The sequence below is a fragment of the Triticum dicoccoides genome, chromosome 3B, assembly GCF_002162155.2.
Source record: "Triticum dicoccoides isolate Atlit2015 ecotype Zavitan chromosome 3B, WEW_v2.0, whole genome shotgun sequence".
Taxonomy (NCBI): domain Eukaryota; kingdom Viridiplantae; phylum Streptophyta; class Magnoliopsida; order Poales; family Poaceae; genus Triticum; species Triticum dicoccoides.
This window is the reverse complement of record NC_041385.1, coordinates 709,021,666-709,044,173: the sequence shown is the minus strand read 5'-3', so window position 1 is coordinate 709,044,173 and position 22,508 is coordinate 709,021,666.

The window sequence follows — 22,508 nt, the reverse complement described above, 5'->3', positions numbered from 1 at the left end:
TGTGTTGAGTGCCTCCCTAGATGGACCCAACAATGGGCAAAAGAGAGCTCAAGTTTATCCCAAACACCCCAACACTCGTGGCATGGGGGCTGAAGCCAACGACTTGCCATCTCTCAGGTTTGATAAACGGCCGCACAGAAGGTAATATTTTAAATTAATAAGCGTTGCTTAGCGCATACGAACACAGTTTTCAGCGCGCAGGATAACATAATGCGATTCTACTCAAATATTACATCTTTGGAGCACTCATCCGCAATCATGCGGGCACCCTTCAGGACACTCTTATAATACATTTCGGGCGTTCGATACTACTTGCCCGCCGGTGGCGCGTCCGTCAGAAGCTTCTCAGCGTCCATCCTGCCCCAGTGCACTTTTGCACGGGCAAGGGCCCGACGGGCACCTTCAATGCAGGCGGAGTGCTTGACGACTTCCACCCAGGGACACGCATCCACCAGCCGCCGCACCAGGCCGAAGTAGCTCCCAGGCATGGCCTCTTTGGGCCACAGCCGAACTATGAGGCCCTTCATGGCCTCTTCGGCTACCTTGTGGAGCTCGACCAGCTGCTTCAGCTAGTCGCTAAGGGGCACCGGATGTCCGGCCTCAGCATACTGAGACCAGAAGACCTTCTCCGTTGAGCTCCCCTCCTCGGCTCGGTAGAAAGCGGCAGCATCGGACATGATGCGAGGCAGATCTGCGAACGCTCCTGGAGAGCTCCGAATTCGGGTAAGTAATAGGTAATCCACATTCACATGCTTGCTTTGCATGAAAAATGCCTTACCCGCCGCTATTTTCTTCACTGCCTCGATTTCCTAGAGGGACTTGTGGGCTTCAGCCTTAGCGGCTTTGGCACTCTCAAGAGCCGATGCAAGCTCGGACTCTCGAGTCTTTGAGTCGCACTCCAAACTCTCATGTTTTTCCACGAGAGCTTGGAGCTCTTGCTGCACCTCCACCACCCGCGCCTCCTGCTTCTCTCGCTCGGCTCGTTCCACGGCCGCATTGCGTTCAGCCGCGGACACAGCCTCCTTCAGGGTCGCCACCTCGTTCGTGGCCCCTGGTGTACCCATGTTATCCTTGTTATTTCTCTTGCAACCAAAATCCTTTTCTGTAAGGTACAATTTAATACGGTGTTACTCACCTTCCTTGTCCTCGAGCTACTTCTTGGCACGACCGAGCTCGCTCTCGGACCGCTCGAGGTTCTGCTTCAAAGCATCGACCTCCGCCGTCAGTGCGGCAGAGGTCAGCAGCGCAGCCTGCAATCCCATATTGACATATTTTTTAGAACTCATGCGTATATCTTTTTAGATCCTTAGTCCGGCTTTTATTTCTGAACACCGAACCGAGCATCAGGGGCTACTGTCTATGTGGTATTATATTACATGTCTTAAAATTCTTACCTCAAAGCCTGTTAGAAGGCTGCTGCAGGCTTCGGTCAGCCCGCTCTTGGCGAGCTGAACCTTCTGAATCACCGCACTCATGACAGTGCGGTGTTCTCCTTCGATGAAAGCGCCATTGAGCGCCTCCAGCAAGTTATCCGGCGCCTCCAGTTGGACGGAGGCCGCCGGTGTCACAATCTTGCCCTTCTTACGAAGGGGCCGCCTGCCGAACTCCGGAACCACTGCAGGTTCCGGTGCGGAGTCCGGTGCGAAGTCCGGGAGGTTGCCTTGCGGCACCTCCGGAGCCTCCTCCTCCTGGTGGGTCCCCTCCTGGGATCCCACCTCGGCGTCGTCGGCGTCACGAGGAGTGGAGGTGGTCAGAAGGGAATCCATATCCGACGTGCCCAAGGACCCGCTCGACGAAGCGGGAAGATCGTCCTTGGCCGGACTACAGGTTGTATGCGGCATTAGAAAGACACCGCATGGCAAAAAGAAAAATTATAAATCATCCAGGAATTTGGACACTTACGATCTTGCCAGGGGCTTGGACCTTGAGGGCCACTCCTCATCGTCGTCGTCGGCGTTGGTGGAGCAGTCCGGAGGAAGGGTCCGTCCCTTCTTGGATCCTTTGGCCTCCCTTGTTGGGGAGGCCTTCCTCTTCTTCTCTCCCCCTGCTGTGCGAGAGGCGTCTTTCTCCTCCTCCTCGGGGGAGGAGTCCGCCTCGGAGTCATCGGACGATGAGTCCGATAGCTCCTGGCGCCGGGAACTCCTTCGGGTTCCCGTGGCCTTCTTCTTGGCCTTCTTCTCCGGCACCATGTAAAGTGCCGGGACCAGCAGCCCTGTTAAACGGGCGTCCGCTGGGTCTTCTGGAAGGGGAGCCGGACAGTTAACCTGTCCGGACGTCTTCTGCCCGTCCTGTTAGAGGCATTGGGAGTTTAGATCCCGCATAGAGTCAAACTATGAAAAACGAATGTCCCATAAAGGATAATGTAGCTTACCTCGCCAGCTGGACGCTGCGAGCTGAATCCGCGATCTTCGGTAGTGGATGCGGGAGCTTCGGCGCCCATGAACAGCACCCTCGGTGCCTCTTTGTACGTAGTGTCGAAGAGGCCGCTCAAAGTCTGGTGCTGTGCTGGATCAAACTCCCACAAATTGAAGTCCCGTTGCTGGCAGGGGAGAATCCGGCGGACGAGCATGACCTGGATCACGTTGACAAGCTTGAGCTTCTTGTTCTCCAGGGTCTGGAGACAGGACTGGAGTCCGGTCATCTCCTCTGAACTACCCCAAAGCAAGCCCTTCTCTTTCCAGGAGGTGAGCTGCATGGGGATACCAGATCTGAATTCGGGGGCCGCTGCCCATTTAGGGTCACGCGGCTCGGTCATGTAGAACTATCCCGATTGCCACCCTTTGAAGGACTCCATGAAGGCGCCCTCGAGCCAAGTGACGTTGGGCATCTTGCCCACCATGGCGCCTCCGCACTCCCCTTGGCTGCCCTTCACAACCTTCGGCTTGACATTGAAGGTCTTTAGCCACAAGCCGAAGTGGGGCTGGATGCAGAGGAAGGCCTCACACACGATGATAAACGCCGAGATATTGAGGATGAAATTTGGAGCCAGATCGTGGAAGTCCAGGCCGTAGTAATACATGAGCCCCCGGACGAAGGGGTGGAGTGGAAAGCCCAGTCCGCGGAGGAAGTGGGGAAGGAATACGACCCTCTCATGGGGCCTGGGGGTGGGGATGAGCTACCCCTCGTCGGGCAGCTGGTGTGCGATGTCGCTGGACAGGTATCCGGCGTTGCGCAGCTTCTCGATGTGCCCCTCCGTAACGGAGGAGGCCATCCACTTGCCTCCCGCTCCGGACATGGCTGAAGAAGGTTGAGGTGAGATGTGCGGACTTGGGCGCTGGAGCTCGAGTGCGCGGAGATGGATAAGCAAAGGAGGAAGAAGGCGTAGGTAAAGGAGGTGGATCCTTATCCCCTTATATATGGGCGGATGAAACTATGCGTCCCTACTAGCCTAGTAAAACTCGCTTATCTCCCAAGCTCCACAATCAATGGCGCGGTTTGTTGGTGTACTCGAGTAGGTGTACCCTAGTATCCTGAACTTGTGCACGGGCAGTCGCAGCACCCCGTAGCAAGGCTTGCCGGGTGACCGCCAAGGTCCTCCGTGGTTCCTTTGGAGCCATTCAAGAACAAAGTGTTCAAGCCAAGGAGACAAGGCCCAGGCAAGAGGAGCTTGCCGGGAAGGCCAACCAAGGCATCTCAAGGAACTTGCCGCGACGCGCCATGCGTCCCGGCGAGGCCCGGTGAGCGACAAGCTTCCGAACGCGACAAGACAACGACCGCGGCAAGGCGCTTGCCGCGACAAGCTACCACTCTGTACCCGCGCTCCAGCACATCCACCAACGTGTCGCCCTAGGACCTTTCCAGGCGCGCGTGGCAAGAGGCTGTGTAGCCAGCAGTGCGCGGTGGTGAGCGACACTGACAAGATTGCCATCGTGTCAAGCGGTGGCATCTCTGACGGTCCCTGTTCTGCACTGTTTGGGCGACGCAGACGGGCATTTAATGCCTTTGTCCCCTGCCGTCAGGGTTAGGTATGATACACTGTACAGGTAGTTGTACCAACCGCAACACTTTTCCATTTTTACCCTTGTCTACGTTGCCACCTGTCGGTGACCCCTTTAGCATATAAAAGGAGGCCCATGCGCAACGTGAAAGGGGGTTGGAAGGCGGAAAACACTAACGCTCGGTCTCGTTAGTAGCGGGTGTGTACTGTAACACTCCACGCTCCCGAGCAAGAACTCAATACACTCAGACATGCAGCAGTAGGAGTATTATCTCTCCGGAGAGCTCCGAAGCTGGGTAAACTGCTCGTGTCCTTCGCCTCGATCCACTCTTCGTGCGATCTCCGTCCCCCGCCGAACTGAAAGAGGCTCGGTCCGCCGGTCCCATAGGTGTTCGTGGATCAGCTTCCCTGACACCTTTGGCGCGCCAGGTAGGGGGCGTCGAGGTTGTGTGAACCTGATCCGGCGTTCACACGAGCTAGATCTTCATCTTTTTCATTGACATGCCACCGAAGAAGAAGGCTTCGGAGGCGGCTGTTCCGTCCGCGTCGATCCCACCGCCACCGGAGCAGACGCCGGCGGAAGAACGGGCGTCGACGAGGGAGCTCACGATGCTGCTAGGTCCAAGGACAAGGCTGCGCAGACCTCGGCGTCCGTACATGCACCGCGCCCATCTCAGGAGGCGCAGGACCGACAGCGTCATGGTACTCATAGTGCCATGCGTTCGTTGGACCAAGATCGAGCTGGCGGATCTCGGGCTGCTCAAGACCAGCATGCACGCCAACATGCTGGCACGAGCGAGACACGGTCGCTTGGACGGGATACTGCTCCTTCTAACATAGTTAGAAGTCCGAGCATATCCCGCTCTTCGCACCGTTCGCCACTGCCACCCACCACTCCAGCGGAAGCTTTGGCCCGAGCTCAACTGCTCCTGGATTACCCTGACAAATGGAGGGCCACCATTCAGAGTCTCATCGGCTTCGCCAACGGTGACATTCCACGGCAGCCAAGTACATCGCAGCCGCTGCAAGACTGCCAGGCGCGAGCCGATGGCGACAAAACCGGTGGGGGTGCAACCACCGTGCACTCTCCGCCCCGAAGGCCAAGATCGCCGACTCGCCCAATCTACCTCGACAGTGACTCCAAGGCATCATCAGATCCACGAGCTCGTCGCGATCAGCGCCAAGTTCTTCACGAACGATAGCAAGAAGACGCTCGTACTCGCATCGAGCGCCAAAGAGAAGCGCGGCGTCAATCGGACCAGCGCGCTGGGCCCTCTGTCGAGATGCATGCGCTAGGGGAACCAAGCGATTTGCCGTACGCGGTAGGTTGCCCTGCGTTCACTCGTGAGCCGTGGTAGGTCCAGTGGCCCAGCACGAAGAATTTCAAGCCAAACGTACCAGAGAAGTACGATGGCAAGTCGCATCCGTCGGAGTTCCTCAGCATCTACACCATCGCGGTGCAAGCTGCCGGGGGGCGGGACGACAAGATCCTTGCCAACTACTTCCCGCTGGTGCTCAAGCCCAATGTCAGGTCCTGGCTCATGCACTTGCCGGACAACTCCATATCCTCCTGGGCAGACCTATGCCATCAGTTTGTCGGCGCCTTTACAGGCGGCCACAAACCTCATGGCCAAGAGAGCGACCTTCATCTGTTCGCCCAGAAGGAAGGAGAGCCCCTGCGCAAGCACATTCAGAGATTCAGCCATGTACAGCACAACATCCCAGATGTCCACCCTGCCACGGTCATCAGCGCGTTCCATCAGAACGTGCGAAACCGCAGGATGCGGGAGGAGATGGCGATGTGCAAGATCAGAGACGTCAGTGAGCTATATGCCCTGGCCGACAAGTGTGCACGCGCTGAGGAAGGGAGGAAACTCCCCGGAGAGAATACATGAGCAGGAGGATCTGATAGCGAGGATGCTGCCCCGGCAAAGAAAAACCGCCGGTGGAACAACAGGAAGAAGAAAGGCAAAGATGTGCTAGTCGTTGAGCAGGCCGGCAACGGAGGTGCCGCCAAGAAAGCCAAAGCTGGTAGCTCCGGTGAGGAGATTGCCGCAGGCACCAACTACCAGGCCGTGGCGGTTGCCGACAAGCAGAACGACACCAACAAGCAGTACTGCAAGATCCACCCCACCAAGGGCCATGACCTCCAGAGTTGCAAGAAGGTCGAGCAGCTTGTTGAGCAGCAAAAGGCTGAATACGAGCAACACGACAAGGAGAAGGCCCAAGAAGGTGCTGGAGGAGCCGGCAAGAAACGCCCCGGCCGAGGAGGACGCCGCGGCAAGGCCAAGCAGCGGCAAGGAGACAGACCTCCCCGCGGCCACGACCAAGATGAAGATGACGACGACGATGAAGATATGGATGATGGCGAGACCGATGAGCAGGAGTTCTAGAAAGCCACAGAGGTCCTGTGCGTTGACGGCGGTGCTTCTCTGCATACTTCACACCGCCAGCTCAAGCAGTAGGTGCGGGAAATCAATGCGGCAGAACCACCCGTCGAGTCACACAAGCCTCTCAAATGGTCCAGCACGCCTATCATCTTTGATATTGAGGACCACCCTGATCGCATAACTGGGGTCGGGTGCTTGCCGATGTTGGTCTCACCAACTATCCGCAACCTCAAGGTCACTAAGATGCTAGTTGACGGCGGGGCCAGCTTGAACCTGATCTCCTCCGTGGTACTTCAGAAACTCCATATCCCTGACGGCGAGCTCGAAGAGACCGGCACATTCTAAGGAATCAATCCGGGAAGGAGCAAGCCGAAGGGAAAGATCACGTTGCCGGTGACATTTGGCAACGAGTTGAACTTCAGGACTGAGAGGGTCACTTTTGACGTTGCTGACTTTCCATTGCCTTACAATGGGATACTCGGCCGTCCAGCATTCGCCAAATTCATGGCAGCCTCTCACTATGCATACAACATGCTGAAGATGCCAGGCCCGATAAGTGTCATCTCTGTCCCTGGCGACAAGAAGGATGCTCTTATCTGTGCCGACAAGATCTACCGGGAAGCAGCAGCCGCAACAGATCGCAAACCACTTGCCGTTGAAGCACCCGGGGGGAAGAAGAAGACCAAGTCCGGCAAGAGTTCTGATGCCCACTCCGGCAAGCGCACGTCTTCGGAGTGCTGCGCTACCGTCGAGGACGCACCATCGAGCTCCACCGGCAAGTGCAAGAAGACAATGGCAGCTCCGCCAGAAACCAAGAAGGTGCCCGCCAAGGAGGACGGCACTGGTGGTACCTTCACCATCAGTGCCACTCTCGACCATAAATAGGAAAGCGCGCTCGTTGCTTTCCTGTGGGCGAACGTCGACGTGTTTGCGTGGCAACCATCTGACATCCCCGGTGTTCCCAGGAAAGTAATCGAGCACCATCTTGCCGTCTGTCCTCATGCGCGGACCGTCAAGCAGAAAGTCAGGAAACATGCAGTGGAGCGCCAAGAATTCATCGCAGAAGAAATCAAGAAATTGGAAGCAGCAGGCCTTGTCAGAGGAGTGCTCCATCCTACGTGGTTGGCCAATCCTGTAGTCGTGCGCAAGGCAAACGGGAAATGGAGGCTTTGTATCGACTTTACCGATGTCAATAAAGCTTGTCCCAAAGACCCATTTCCCTTGCCGCGCATTGACCAGATTGTTGACTCCACGGCCGGATGTGACTTGCTTTCATTTCTTGACGCATACTCAGGATACCATCAGATCTTCATGGCAGAAGAGGATGAGGAGAAGACCGCATTCATCACTCCATGTGGCACATACTGTTTTGTACGGATGCCTTTCGGTTTAAAGAATGCTGGTTCAACATTTGCAAGGGTAGTCCATGACGCTTTTGAGCCACAAATACACAGAAATGTGGAAGCCTACATGGATGACATAGTGGTCAAGAGCAAGGACAAGGCGACGCTGATTCAAGACTTAGACGAAACCTTTGCAAATCTGCGCAAGATCAACCTCAAGCTTAACCCCGAGAAGTGTGTGTTTGGAGTCCCCTCCGGCAAGCTTCTCGGGTTCTTTGTGTCTCAGCGGGGAATTGAAGCCAATCCCGACAAGATCAAGGCCATTGAGCAGATTGAAGCACCAAAGCGCGTCAAGGATGTACGAAGACTTGCCGGTTGCGTGGCTGCTCTCAGCAGGTTTATCTCTAGGTCTGCTGAGCGCACCCTGTCATTTTTCAAAATATTGAAAAAGGCAGGTCCAATGAAATGGACTCCGGAAGCGGAGGCTGCACTGCAGGACTTAAAGAGATACCTGTCCTCCACTCCAACACTTGTCGCACCTAAGCCACAAGAGAAGTTGCTGCTGTATATAGCGGCAACCAATCAAGTGGTTAGTGCTGCGTTAGTAGCAGAGAGGGAGGCGGAAGATGAGCCAGCAACCACGGCAGATGCATCCAGCGACAAGCAGGGCACTTCACCGACAAGCTCTGATCCCGACAAAGATGGATCTGCGCCGGCGCGTGAGGAGATGCAGAAGAGAATGGTGCAGTGCCCAGTTTACTTTGTCAGTTCCCTTCTGCAGGGGGCTAGGTCGAGGTACTCTGGTGTGCAGAAATCACTTTTCGGCCTTCTCATGGCCTCGAGAAAGCTGCGCCATTACTTCCAAGCACATGAGATCACAGTTGTCACTCGTTTTCCGCTGAAGAGGATACTGCAGAATCCAGAAGCAACAGGTAGGATTGTCGAGTGGGCACTGGAACTGTCAAGCTTTGGACTCAAGTTTGAGAGCACTTCAACTATCCAATGTAGAGCATTGGCAGAGTTCATAGCAGAGTGGACGCCAACACAAGATGAATAAATTCCAGAAACGAGCATCCCCGTCAAGGAAGAAAGCAAAGAGTGGCTGATGTACTTTGATGGCGCCTTCTCGCTGCAAGGCGCCGGTGCGGGCGTGCTACTTGTTGCACCCACCGGAGAGCACCTCAAGTACGTAGTCCAGATGCATTTTCCTAAGGAGAAAGCAACAACCAATACCGCAGAGTATGAAGGTTTGCTTGCCGGTCTCAAGATCGCAGCAGACCTTGGGATCAAGAAGCTCATTGTCAGGGGTGACTCACAGCTTGTCGTCCGCCAAGTGAACAAGAATTATCAGAGTTCGTTGATGGAAGCTTACGTCGATGAAGTGAGAAAGCTAGAAGAGCATTTTGACGGCCTACAGATGGAACATGTTTCAAGAGCTCACAACGACATTGCCGATGGCCTGTCGAAGTGCGCCGCACATAAGTTACCTGTGGAACCAGGGATCTTTGTGCTCAAACTGACTCAACCATCTGTAACGCCATCAAATGGACAGAGCAAGCAGAGGAAGTTGATTTCTGGTGACTACTTTCCGGCAGAGCTCCCTGATGCCGCCGCCAAGAAGGTCCCCAAGATCAACACCAAGGGTGTTGAGGAGCAGTCTGCTCCGGCAAGCCCTAGGGTTTGTTCCGTTAAAGCAGACGCTCCCAACAAGTTTTGCTCTGGCAAGCTTGCCGGGGAACGTCAAGCTCCGCTGAGCCGCAGATTCTTGCCGTAGAAGCGGATGTTCCCGCAGCAGCAGATGTGCCTTTAGTCCTTGTTGTCGAGCCACAAGCTCCAGCATGGGCACAGCAGATTGTCCGTTTCCTTCAGACAGGAGAACTTCCCGAAGAGCAAGAAGAAGCGGAAAGAGTAGCCCGGCTGTCAAGTATGTACCAGTTTGTCGACAACACACTGTACAGAAGAAGACTCAACGGTGTGAAATTGAGGTGTATTCACCAGGAAGGCGGACAAAAGCTGTTGGCAGAGATACATGGAGGCATATGTGGTCACCACATTGGCGCAAGAGCACTTGCCGGCAAAGCGTTCCGGCAAGGTTTCTTTTTGCCGACAGCCCTCCAGGATGCAACTGCACAAGTAACCAAGTGTGAAGCATGCCAGTTCTATTCCAAGCAGATACACTAGCCAGCTCAAGCTCTCCAGACGATCCCTTTATCCTGGCCATTTTCGGTCTAGGGGCTCGACATCCTCGGCCCCTTTCCCCGAGCTGTCGGGGGCTTTGAGTACTTGTACGTTGCAATCGACAAGTTCACAAAGTGGCCGGAAGTGGAAGCAGTGAGGAAGGTGACAGCACAGTCAGCAGTCAAGTTCTTCAGGTCGATTGTTTGCCGCTTCGGGATCCCTAACAGGATCATCACTGACAACGGCACGCAATTCACGAGCCGCACTTTCATGTAGTACGTCCAAGATCTTGGCGCCAAGGTCTGCTTCGCTTCTGTTGCTCATCCGAGAAGCAACGGTCAAGCGGAGAGGGCGAATGCTGAAGTGCTGCGCGGGCTCAAGACCAGGACTTTCGACAGGCTGCGCAAGTGTGGAAAGAACTGGATTGAGGAGCTGCCGGTGGTTCTTTGGTCGATCAGGACGACGCCAAATCGAGCTACTGGCCAGACACCTTTTGCTCTATTCTACGGAGCAGAGGAAGTTCTCCCCACGGAACTCGTATATGGGTCGCCTCGAGTGCTCGCTTATGATGAGCTTGAGCAAGAGCAGCTTCGACAAGATGATGCGCTGCTCCTTGAGGAAGACCGTCTTCAGGCTGCTGTACGAGCTGCTCGATACCAGCAAGCTTTGCGCCGCTACCATAGCCGCAAAGTTAATGCCAGAAGTCTCGAGGAAGGCGACCTTGTTCTTCGGCGCGTTCAGTCCGCCAAGAATTCCAACAAGTTGACGCCAAAGTGGCAAGGCCCTTACCGGGTGAGATGAGTCACTAGGCCTGGCGCTGTCCTCCTTGAGACCGAAGATGGCATTCCGGTGAGCAACTCCTGGAACATCGAGCATCTTCGTAAGTTTTACCCGTAGGGCACGGTTGCCGGAACCTGTTCCGGCAACCACCTTTTGTACAAGTCTTGCCGCTGTTGCATGTAATCCTTTGTACAAATCCGGGCGCAGACCCCGTGCATAAGTAAAGCTCATGTGCTCCGCACATCTTGTCAATTTCATGCTTTCTATTTTTTGCATGTGTTATCTGACACTTTGTGCAGCACCTACCCCCGGTAAGCAATAACGAGCCGTAAGGCTCCATATCTTTATTTTCTCTTCTTTCTTTTTCTCAAAGAAAGAAAGGTTCCCTCGCCCACAAGTTTGCCGGGGGGAAAGGAGAAGATAATGGTGTGGACCAGGCGTCGTTCAAGAAAGTTTCGCCTTACCAGGAAGCAAACGGTGTGGACCAGGCGTCGTTCAAGAAAGTTTCGCCTTACCGGGAAGCAAACGACAGAAAAGCTAAGTTGCCAAAGTTTGAGCAATCAGTTTAAATTTTTTTAAGTTATCTCCCTCGAACGACCGTGCCTTGTATGGAAAACCTGTGCGCAGAGGAACCAACTCGTAGCTAGTTGCGCCCTTACTTTGTTTCGAGTCCGCTCAACAACTTAAGTGAGCTACGACTAGTTGCGACAAGGTTTCTTGTCGGTGGCGGCACCGCTAGCAGGCTGCTGACGTCCCGCACTCAGTGCTCGCGGCAAAGGTGCCTGCGCCGACAAGTTCCCTAAAAGCATCGGGCAAAAACATACAAAGGAAGGAATCAAGTAGAGGAAATAACATAGCAATCGCTAACCAAAATAGAGTTATATTACAAGATAGCTTGTCGCAGCTCTAACAGATTGTTCTCATAACATGACCAGCAGCGACAAGAAAAAGAGAAAACGGGCGGCCTAATCTACGCGATCGCCCTCAACCCTCTTGATCCCGCTCACCTTGTCCACAATGGGTGCGACAAGGGTCTTGAGCGCTTCCAGATCAGCATCCGGTGGCAAGGTCCGGAGGACGTTGGTGAGGTTGAGGCCCGGGTTGCGGAAGGCCACCTTCACCAGCACCTTTTGAAGAGCTCCCGCGCAGATCTTGCGCGACTCGTCGGCCAGCTGCTTTGGGATCTTCTCCCGGAGTCGCTGGAGGGCCGTCACCACGCCTTTGAAGAACAAGCTGAGCTTGGCGCTGGGTTGGAGGTGCTCATCGGAAGAATATCCGAGATCCTCCATCCCCAGCTGCGCCAGCTCCCTGTCGATGGCCGCGGCAACATCCACGAGACCCTCCGTCCAGAGCTCCACATTATTCCTAAAGGTGTTCTGGGTGTCGGCAGCCCTCGTCAGCAGCACCTTGTTGGCCTGGATCTCCTCCTTCAAGGCCACCTCCTGCTCCTTGGCGCTGTCCAGTGTCTTGGTCAAAGTAGTCAGCTTCAACTCAAGATCTGCGTTGGAGTCCTTGGCGGCGCTAAGCTCCTTGCTCCTCTCGGCGAGACGACCCTGCAGCTCGCCAAGGGTGTAGGCGTCCTTCTCGCGCTCATGCTTGAGCGCAGCAAGCTCCTCGCCGCTCGCCTTGAGATCGTCCTCCAGCTGCACCACTTTCGTCTCCAGCTCCTTCTTGGTGACCTCAGCAGGTGCGGCAGTATCCTCTGCTTGCTTGAGAGCCCCACCAAATGTTTGCTCGCGCGCAGCAAGCTCCTCCTCATGGCAAGCCGCTGTTGCTCTTCAACTTCAGCCTTCTCGAGGAGGAAGGCTTTTTGCTCCTCGGCAAGTTGCTTCCGCTCCTCTGCCAGGGACCGGAGAGCTTCCTGGTTAAGACCCTGGAGCTCCTCCGCGCGCTTCTTGATGTCCGCTCCCACCTCCGCGACAAGCGCTTCTCGGGATTCCAGCTTGGCCTACCGAGCGCGGTAGAGCGACACCAACTTCCGCAGCAGCTGCTCGTCCTCGGACTCGCCGCTGCTGCTGCTCGGCGCGTCAACCAGCATCAGCCCAGCGGAGGCGAGCACCCCTCCATCCAAGATTTCTCCTTCGACCGGCGCCCTGGAGCTTGACGCCCAGGGGAGCTTGATGAAGACGCCATCGCCGGCCTTCAAATAGGCGCCGGGCTGGGGCTCTTCGGAGCCTGATGCTGTAGCAGCGGCGGAGGGATCGGCGGTCGGCGTAGCGCCTGCCGCTCCTGCGGCCTCGGGGCCGTCAGTGCGATCGCCGGACCCCTCGCCAGCTTCGGTGGCGGCAACTTTGGTGGCCTCTTCATCGGCGGGATCATCAGCGCCGGCTTCTTCTTCGGTGGCAGCGACGTCGTCGGTATTGCCGCGCCCGTTCTCCTCGCCAGCGACCTCGGTCTCCATCGGCTCCGTAGCAGAGGGATCTGACGGCCGGAAATGGGAGAAAAGTCAAGAAAATATCCAAAAAGAAAATCAGAATAAGAAGAACCCAAGGGAAGTTTTCAAGCAAGAGGATTACCTGTACTGGGTTCTGCGGTCATGGTCTCCGCCACCGGGGGGTCGCTAGTGCTGTCCCTTGCCGGAGAACTCTCCCTTGCCGGAGACCTCTCCCTTATCGGAAAATTCTCCCTTGCCGGAGAACGCTCCCTTGCCGGGGAACCCTTCCTTGGCGGCATAGTCGAAGCAGATGGTGTGTCAGGGGTGGCTTCCGGACACACCCCCTGCTGTCGGAAAGAGAACCATATACTTACGCTGGGGGCTGCGCTGGGGGCTGCTTTGGGGAATAGTTGCCGGGTCCGGCAAGGTGGTCTCGGACACACCCCCTGCTGTCGCGGTGGGTTCATCCTCAATGACAATCACCGGGACCTTGGCTCTCTTCGCCGCTCTCTGAGCCAGAGTCCTGAAAAGGAATGGGTTCGGAGTAAAGCAAATCAGATACAAGACAAAACAACAAGAATTGAAGAACTACAAGTACAGCAGAGAATCTTACTCTTCTTCTTCCTCGTCGGAGCTGAGCGCGGAGAGGTCGAAGTCCGGCCCACCTTCGGCGCGACGAGACGGAGGAGTAGGTTCCCTTAGCCGCTTGGCAGGAGCAGGAGCGATGGACCGGGAGGACCCCGCTCTAGTTGCCGCAGCGGCGTGAGGCGCTCCTGCGGCAACAGTGCTTGTCGCGGCGGAGCGTGTCGCGCGGCGCGGCGGCTGTTGACTCGTCTGCCGCCCTGCTACGTCCCCGGCCTTGCGGAGACGCCTTCTTGGTGGAGCTGGGGGCTCTGCTTGCGGCAAGCTGCCTGAAGGTGAGGGGGAAGAGGAGCCGATCTCTAACGAGCCGCTCGCACCCTCGGCGGGCTCGCTCGACTCGGCTTCAGGCCCGACAAGCTCTTCCTCGCCGGCAAGCCACTCTCGCTCGGCAAGGCTTGCCGCCTCTGCTGCCTCTGCCTCCTCCATGGTGAATCCAAACTCGCCCGCGGCAGCGGCTGCCGCCGCCTCTTCCAGCCTAGTGGCGATGCGCTGCATCTCCGCATCGGTGGTGTCGCGGGTAAGGATTTTATGTTCATCAGAGTGCACTGGCACTTCTACCAAGCCGTCAAAGAACTCCTGCACGACGTCGTCTGCAGGCTCTTGCTATGTTGGGACAATTCCATGCGAATCGCACAGCGGCATCATTGCACGGATGCGGTCGAGCGAGGAGTTGTTGCACAGCGGAACGACACCCCTCGGCAACCTGAACACTTCGGGATGTTGACGTGCTTGAACAGTTCCAGGAGCATCGCGTCCAGTTCCAGGACAGTGAAGTTGAAGTTGAGGCCCAGGCGCAGCCTCATGATATCCGCCGCATTCTAGAACTCCCAGGCGGGTCTCCTCCTCTCCTGTAGGGGGGCGATGCGGCAGCGGAGAAAATCTGCGCCAACGGCGCCTACAGTGAGCCCGGCAAGCCTGAGGCGTAGGATCCGGGTGACGGCAATCTTCAGCCTATCGTCTTCCGGGGCCACGCTGCTCCAATCGTTGCCGCGCACTACTGGGGCTTTGCGCTGGGCAGTAAATGGCTGCGGGTTCTCCTAGACAATCCAGCACGAGTCTGCTCTCCATTCATCCCACTTGCTGCGGAGCTCTCCCTCCAGATAAGCTTCCTTCTTACCAGCTCTCGAGATCCAGGTGACTCCGCCGGATAAGGGCTCCCCTCTCTCAACTCGGGGCATAAAGAAGTGGCGAAAAAGAGCTACATTTGGGTGGACTCCGACAAAGTTTTCGCAGAGATATGCGAAAACTGCCATGGTCAGAACAACATTGGGGGTGAAGTCAAGGAGGTGGAACCCGTAGGTGTTCATAATGTCGCAGAAAAACTCAGAGAAAGGCGGGCAGAGCCCGCAGTAGAAGAACAACACGAAGAAGGGATATCCATTCGGAGCCAGTTCCGAAGCGGCGGCTGAAAGTACCTTCGTGCGCGGATGCGCTCGGGTCTCCGTCGACCAGAAGAGGTAGTAGTACTCCCTCAGCTCCTTCGCGGCGAGCATGGGGGGAAGATTGCCCACTCCTTTCGCAGCGCCACGAGCCGCTGCGCCTCGGCCGACTTCACGACCTTCTCGGCTTTCGGAGCCATGGCGGAGGTGGTGAGAGAGATCGACGGTGTTGGTGGTGCCGGTGGCGATGGGAGGCGGAGCGCTGCTCTCTTTCGGCTTTGGGAAGAAGGGGGGAGCGGCGGAGATTTTTGAGATTAGAATAGGAATCGGCGAGATGGGCGAACTGCCCCTGTTTCCCCTGCTTATAAAGAAGGAGGGGGCGGACGTTCTGTCTTTCCGAATAAAGAAACCACCCACGATCTCTCCCACGACGCCGCATTCGACGTGTGCCGTTCGGGGAGGGCGCGGTGGATACGGAGTGAGGTACGGCGTAACCCAGGCCGCGCGTGCCTGTGCCCTGTTTTGGGCCTGGCCCAACAGCGCTCGGCACCGTGTGTGGCCCAGGCCCGGGGGCTCCTGTCGGTGTACTAGAGTAGGGGTACCCTAGTATCCCGAACTTGTGCACGGGCAGTCGCAGCACCCCGCGGCAAGGCTTGCTGAGTGACCGCCAAGGTCCTCCATGGTTCCTTTGGAGCCATTCAAGAACAAAGTGTTCAAGCCAAGGAGACAAGGCCTCGGCAAGAGGAGCTTGCCGGGAAGGCCAACCAAGGCATCTCAAGGAACTTGCCGCGACGCGCCATGCGTCGCGGCGAGGCCCGGTGAGCGACAAGCTTCCGGACGCGACAAGACAACGACCGCGGCAGGGCGCTTGCCGCGACAAGCTACCACTCTGTACCTGCGCTCCAGCACATCCACCAACGTGTCGCCCTGGGACCTTTCTAGGCGCGCGTGGCAAGAGGCTGTGCAGCCAGCGGTGCGCGGTGGCGAGCGACACTGACAAGATTGCCATCGTGGCAAGCGGTGGCGTCTCTGACGGTCCTTGTTCTGCATTGTTTGGGCGATGCAGATGGGCATTTAATGCCTTTGTCCCCTGCCGTCAGGGTTAGGTATGATACACTATACAGGTAGTTGTACCAACCGCAACACTTTTCCATTTTTACCCTTGTCTACGTTGCCACCTGTCGGTGACCCCTTTAGCATATAAAAGGAGGCCCATGCGCAACGTGAAAGGGGGTTGGAAGGCGGAAAACACTCACGCTCGGTCTCGTTAGTAGCGAGTGTGTACTGTAACACTCCACGCTCCTGAGCAAGAACTCAATACACTCAGACATGCAGCAGTAGGAGTATTATCTCTCCGGAGAGCTCCGAAGCTGGGTAAACTGCTCGTGTGCTTCGCCTCGATCCGCTCTTCGTGCGATCTCCGCCCCCCGCCGAACCGAAAGGGGCTCGGTCCGCTGGTCCCATAGGTGTTCGTGGATCAGCTTCCCCGACACGGTTGGGTTACCCACGTCCGTATTATTGGGAATCCCGGAATAAGGGGAACACGATCTCTGCTTCAACAAGACGTGCCAAGGAAACCGCTTCGCTAAACGCGCTGAGGTGGTATAATAAAAACGATTCAAGTAAAGGCTTGGTAGTGGTGTGACGTCACACCACAAAATACGTCAGCAGATTGAACTTGTGTGCATATTATTCTCTCTACGGTGGAATGTAGAATTTATTTTACAGAGCCGGACACTATCCTGGTGTTCACAATCTTCTATGGATTATTCGGAGGAGGAAACCGCCTTGCAATGCCGAAGACAATATGCGCGCCGGACTCGTCGTCATTGAAGTCTGGTTCAGGGGCTACTCAGGGAGTCCTGGACTAGGGGGTGTCCGGATAGCCGAACTATCATCATCGGTCGGACTCCAAGACTATGAAGATACAAGATTGAAGACTTCGTCCCGTGTCCGGATGGGACTTCCCTTGGCGTGGAAGGCAAGCTTGGCAATACGGATATGTAGATCTCCTACCATTGTAACCGACTCTATGTAGGCCTAGCCCTCTCCGGTGTCTATATAAACCGGAGGGTTTTAGTCCATAGGACAACAACCATTACAACAATCATACCATAGGCTAGCTTCTAGGGTTTAGCCTCCTTGATCTCGTGGTAGATCCACTCTTGTACTACCCATATCATCAATATCAATCAAGCAGGAGTAGGGTTTTACCTCCATCGAGAGGGCCCGAACCTGGGTAAAAACATCGTGTCCCTTGTCTCATGTTACCATCCGCCTAGACGCACAGTTCGGGACCCCTACCCGAGATCCGCCGGTTTTGACACCGACACCCCCCTTTCCTTCCTCCTCTCTCCCCTTCCTTGCCCTCTCCTACTTGGACAAGGAAAGGAAGGAGTCCTACTCCCGGTGGGAGTAGGACTCCTCCCTGGCGCGCCCTCCCCTGGCTGGCTGCCCCCTCCCCCTTTTTCCTTTATATACGGGGGAAGGGGGCACCTCTAGAGACAACAATTGACCATTGATCTCTTAGCCGTGTGCGGGGCCCCCCTCCACCATAATCCACCTCGATAATATCGTTGCGGTGGTTAGGCGAAGCCCTGCGTCGGTAGAACATCATCGTCATCACCACGCCGTCGTGTTGACGGAACTCTCCTTCAAAGCTCGGCTGGATCGGAGTTCGAGGGACATCATCGAGCTGAACGTGTGCTGAACTCGGAGGTGCCGTGCGTTCGGTACTTGATCGGTTGGATCGTGAAGACGTACGACTACATCAACCACATTGTGCTAATGCTTCCGCTTTCGGTCTACGAGGGTACGTGGACAACACTCTCCCCTCTTGTTGCTATGCATCACCATGATCTTGCATGTGCGTACGATTTTTTTTGAAATTACTACGCTCCCCAACAGTGGCATCCGAGCCAGGTTTATGTGTAGATGTTATATGCGCGAGTAGAACACAAGTGAATTGTGGGCGATATAAGTCATACTGCTTACCAGCATGTCATACTTTGGTTCAGCGGTATTGTTGGATGAAGCAGCGAGGACCGACATTACGCGTACGCTTACGCGAGACTGGTTCTACCGACGTGCTCTGCACATATGTGGCTGGCGGGTGTCAGTTTCTCCAACTTTAGTTGAACTGAGTGTGGCTACGCCCGGTCCTTGTTGAAGGTTAAAATAGCACTAACTTGGCGAAATATCGTTGTGGTTTTGATGCGTGGGTAAGGACGGTTCTTGCTCAGCCCGTAGCAGCCACGTAAACCTTGCAACAACAAAGTAGAGGACGTCTAACTTGTTTTTGCAGGGCATGTTGTGATGTGATATGGTCAAGATGTGATGAGATATAACTTGTTGTATGAGATGGTCATGTTTTGTTGAAGTTATCGGCAACTGGCAGAAGCATTATGGTTATCTCTTTATTGCATAAAGATGCAAGCACAAAATAATTGCTTTACTTTATCGCTTTGCGATAGCAATAGTTGCATGAGCAATAGTTGACGAGACGACCATGTGACGACCCATTGATATAGATCAACATGATGGAGATCATGGTGTCATGCCGGTGACGATGGAGATTATGACGATGCTTTGGAGATGGAGATCAAACGCACAAGATGATGATGGCCATATCATGTCACATATTTTGATTGCATGTGATGTTTATCTTTTATACGTCTTATTTTGCTTAGTTTGACGGTAGCTTTATAAGATGATCTCTCACTAAATTTCAAGGTATAAGTGTTCTCCCTGAGTATGCACCGTTGCGGAAGTTCTTCGTGCTGAGACACCACGTGATGATCGGGTGTGATAAGCTCTACATTCAATTACAACTGGTGTAAGACAGTTTTGCACACGCAGAATACTCGGGTTAAACTTGACGACCCTAGCATATGCAGATATAGCCTCGGAACACTAGAGACCGAAAGGTCGAGCGTGAATCATATAGTAGATATGATCAACATAGTGATGTTCACCATTGAAAACTACTCCATCTCGCGTGATGATCGGACATGGTTTAGTTGTTTTGGATCACATTATCACTTAGATGATTAGAGGGATGTCTATCCAAGTGGGAGTTCTTAAGTAATATGATTAACTGAACTTTAATTTATAATGAACTTAGTCTTGATAGTATTTTGCAAATAATGTTGTCGATCAATAGCTCGCGTTGTTGCTTCCCTATGTTTTATATGTGTTCCTAGAGAAAACTGAGTTGAAAGATGATAGTAGCAATAATGCGGATTGGGTCCATGATCTAAGGTTTATCCTCATTGCTGCACAGAAGAATTATGTCCTTGATGCGCCGCTAGGTGACAGACCTATTGCAGGAGCAGATGCAAACATTATGAACGTTTGACTAGCTCAATATGATGACTACTTGATAGTTTAGTGCACCATGCTTAACGGCTTAGAATCAGGACTTCAAAGACGTTTTGAACGTCATGGACCATACCAGATGTTCTAGGAGGTGAAGTTAATATTTCAAGCAAATACCTGAGTTGAGAGATATGAAGTCTCCAACAAGTTCTATAGCTAAAAGATGGAGGAGAATAGCTCAACTAGTGAGCATGTGCCTAGATTGTCTGGGTACTACAATCGCTTGAATTAAGTGGGAGTTAATCTTCCAGATAAGATAGTGATTGATAGAGTTCTCTAGTCACCATCACCAGGTAACTGGAACTTCGTGATGAACTATAGTATGCAAGGGATGACGAAACGTTTCCTGAGCTTTTCATGATGATGGAATCGATGAAGGTAGAAATCAAGAAAGAGCATCAAGTGTTGATGATTAACAAGACCACTAGTTTCAAGAAAAGGGCAAAGGGAAAGAAAGGGAACTTCAAGCAGAATGGCAAGCAAGTTGTCACTCCCTTGAAAGATCCCAAAGCTGGACCAAAGCCTGAAACTGAGTGCTTCTACTGCAAAGGAAATGGTCACTAGAAGCGGAAATACCCTGAATATTTGGTAGATAAGAAGGATGGCAAAGTGAACAAGAGTATATTTGACATACAAGTTATTAATGTGTACCTTACTAGTGTTTATTGTAACCCCTGGGTATTTGATACTTGTTCGGTTGCTAAGATTAGTAACTCAAAACAGGAGTTGCAGAATAAAAAGAGACTGGTTGAGGGTGAAGTGATGATGTGTGTTGGAAGTAGTTCCAAGATTGATATGATCATCATCGCACACTCCCTATACTTTTGAGGTTAGTGTTGAACCTAAATAAATGTTATTTGGCGTTTGCGTTGAGCATGAATATGATTTGATCATGTTTATTGCAATACGGTTATTCATTTAAAGTCAGAGAATAATTGTTGTTCTGTTTACATGAATAAAACCTTTGATGGTCATACACCCAATGAAAATGGTTTGTTGGATCTCGATCATAGTGATACAAATATTCATAATATTGATGCCAAAAGATGCAAAGTTGATAATGATAGTGCACCTTATATGTGGCACTGCCATTTGGGTCATATCGGTGTAAAGCGCATGAAGAAACTCCATAAAGATGGACATTTGGAATCACTTGATTATGAATCATTTGATGCTTGTGAACCGTGCCTTATGGGCAAGATGACTAAAAATCCGTTCTCGGAATAGTGGAATGAGCTACTGACTTGTTGGAAATAATACATAACGATGTATGCGATCCAATGAGTGTTGATGCTCGTGGCGAGTATCATTATTTTTTGACCTTCATAGATGATTTGAGCAGATATGGGTATATCTACTTAATGAAACACAAGTCTGAAACATTTGAAAATTCAAAGAATTTCAGAGTGAAGTGGAGAATCATCGTAACAAGAAAATAAAGTTTCTACGATCTAATCGTGGAGAATATTTGAGTTACGAGTTTGACCTTCATTTAAAACAATGTGGAATAGTTTCAGAGCTCACGCCACATGGAACACCGCAGCGTGATGGTGTGTCCGAACGTTGTAACCGCACTTTATTGGATATGGTGCGATCTATGATGTGTCTTACTGATTTATGTAACACCCCAAAAATTTAACCATGATTTGATTATTAAAATTTTGCCAGGAGTTTAAAATTTTTGCTTTCTGGATTTCTTTTAATTTCAGAACCCCTTTTTCTTTAATATTGTGGAGTTTCTACCCCGAGTAAAAACTTTCCAAGATTATCATTGGACTTATATTCCCTCTCAAGGAAAACAATTCATTTATCAATAGATTTATTTGCATAATTATTTTTCTTGAGCTTTATTCTTTTAAAGTGATTATCATAAGTTTTAGAGCCTCTTTTGCACTGCAACCATTTGATAAATGCATCTAAAATTTTCACCAAAATTTGGGGATGTCATGTGATATTTTTAAATCACTTTGATGCAAAAATATCTTTTGTTCATTGAAATTTTTGATCCCTACCCCAACTTTTCTAAACTAGTATAGTTGGTACCTTTGCACTACAACCCCATTAAATAATTATTTAAAAAAATTACCAAGTATTTGGAGATGGCAGTAGATGCATATAATTCATTTTTATGCAAAAAACCATGAGTGTTCTTTGCAAAATTTGAGCAAATCATCCTCTTTTACTCTCTGGTCCAGTTTGGCACTTTCTATAGAAACCACATTTTATTTTGCTCTGTTGCCCATGATTCTTTTTCCTACCTATAGTCCTTCCTACAAATCCCTTAAGTCCAGGAGAGTGGACCTATTGGAGTATATTTAGTACATGAAATGATAGACTTTAGGTTCTGTCCAGAATTGGTTTTCTCAAATATTTGCACTAACAAGTTTCTATATATGACAAACTAACCTGGCCACCATCACCTACACCTAATGAGACACTAATCTGGAGATTTTGGCCACTCCAAGAACTGCCTAGATGCCTCTAGCATTTTGTCAAACACCTTGTGTGCATGGCCAGTTTTGGCATGGTTTTTAGTTAGCATTGTAAACTTGATCCACTGACCTAACCCCCATGTCCACTAACCTCCTTGCAAACTCTAGCCTAGTCCTGTTAATTGCCAGCCTCACTCGAGCACTCTAGCCCACCCTGGCATTCTGTCGAGCATGTCGCGTGCGTGCTCTGGGCGCGCCCAGAGCGCATGTTTTCCGCACGCGCGCGCAACCGAGCCGCCGCGTTCGCTACCCCGGGCCCTGGCCTTTGCTCGCCTGCAGAGCCACGCCCCGCCCTCGACCACTCGCCAGAACACTCCAAGCCGCCCTGGTGCCCTATAGCACCGCCCTCAGGGCCCTCTTGGCGGCACGCCGGCGTCCACAGTACACCTCTACCATGGACAGCGCCGCCCGAGCCACAACTTCTCGCTAGCTGCCCTCGTGAGCAGGACATCCTTATCTCCAAGCCCGTCCGCTAGCACCGACCCTGCTTCGGCCATCGCCACGTCGCCCTGCCGCAACAGAAGTGGTCGGCCGGCGATCCTATCCCCAGCAGCGGCGGACCCGACCTTCCCCGACTATAAATAGCCCCAGAGCTCACTCGAGCATCCTCAGGCAA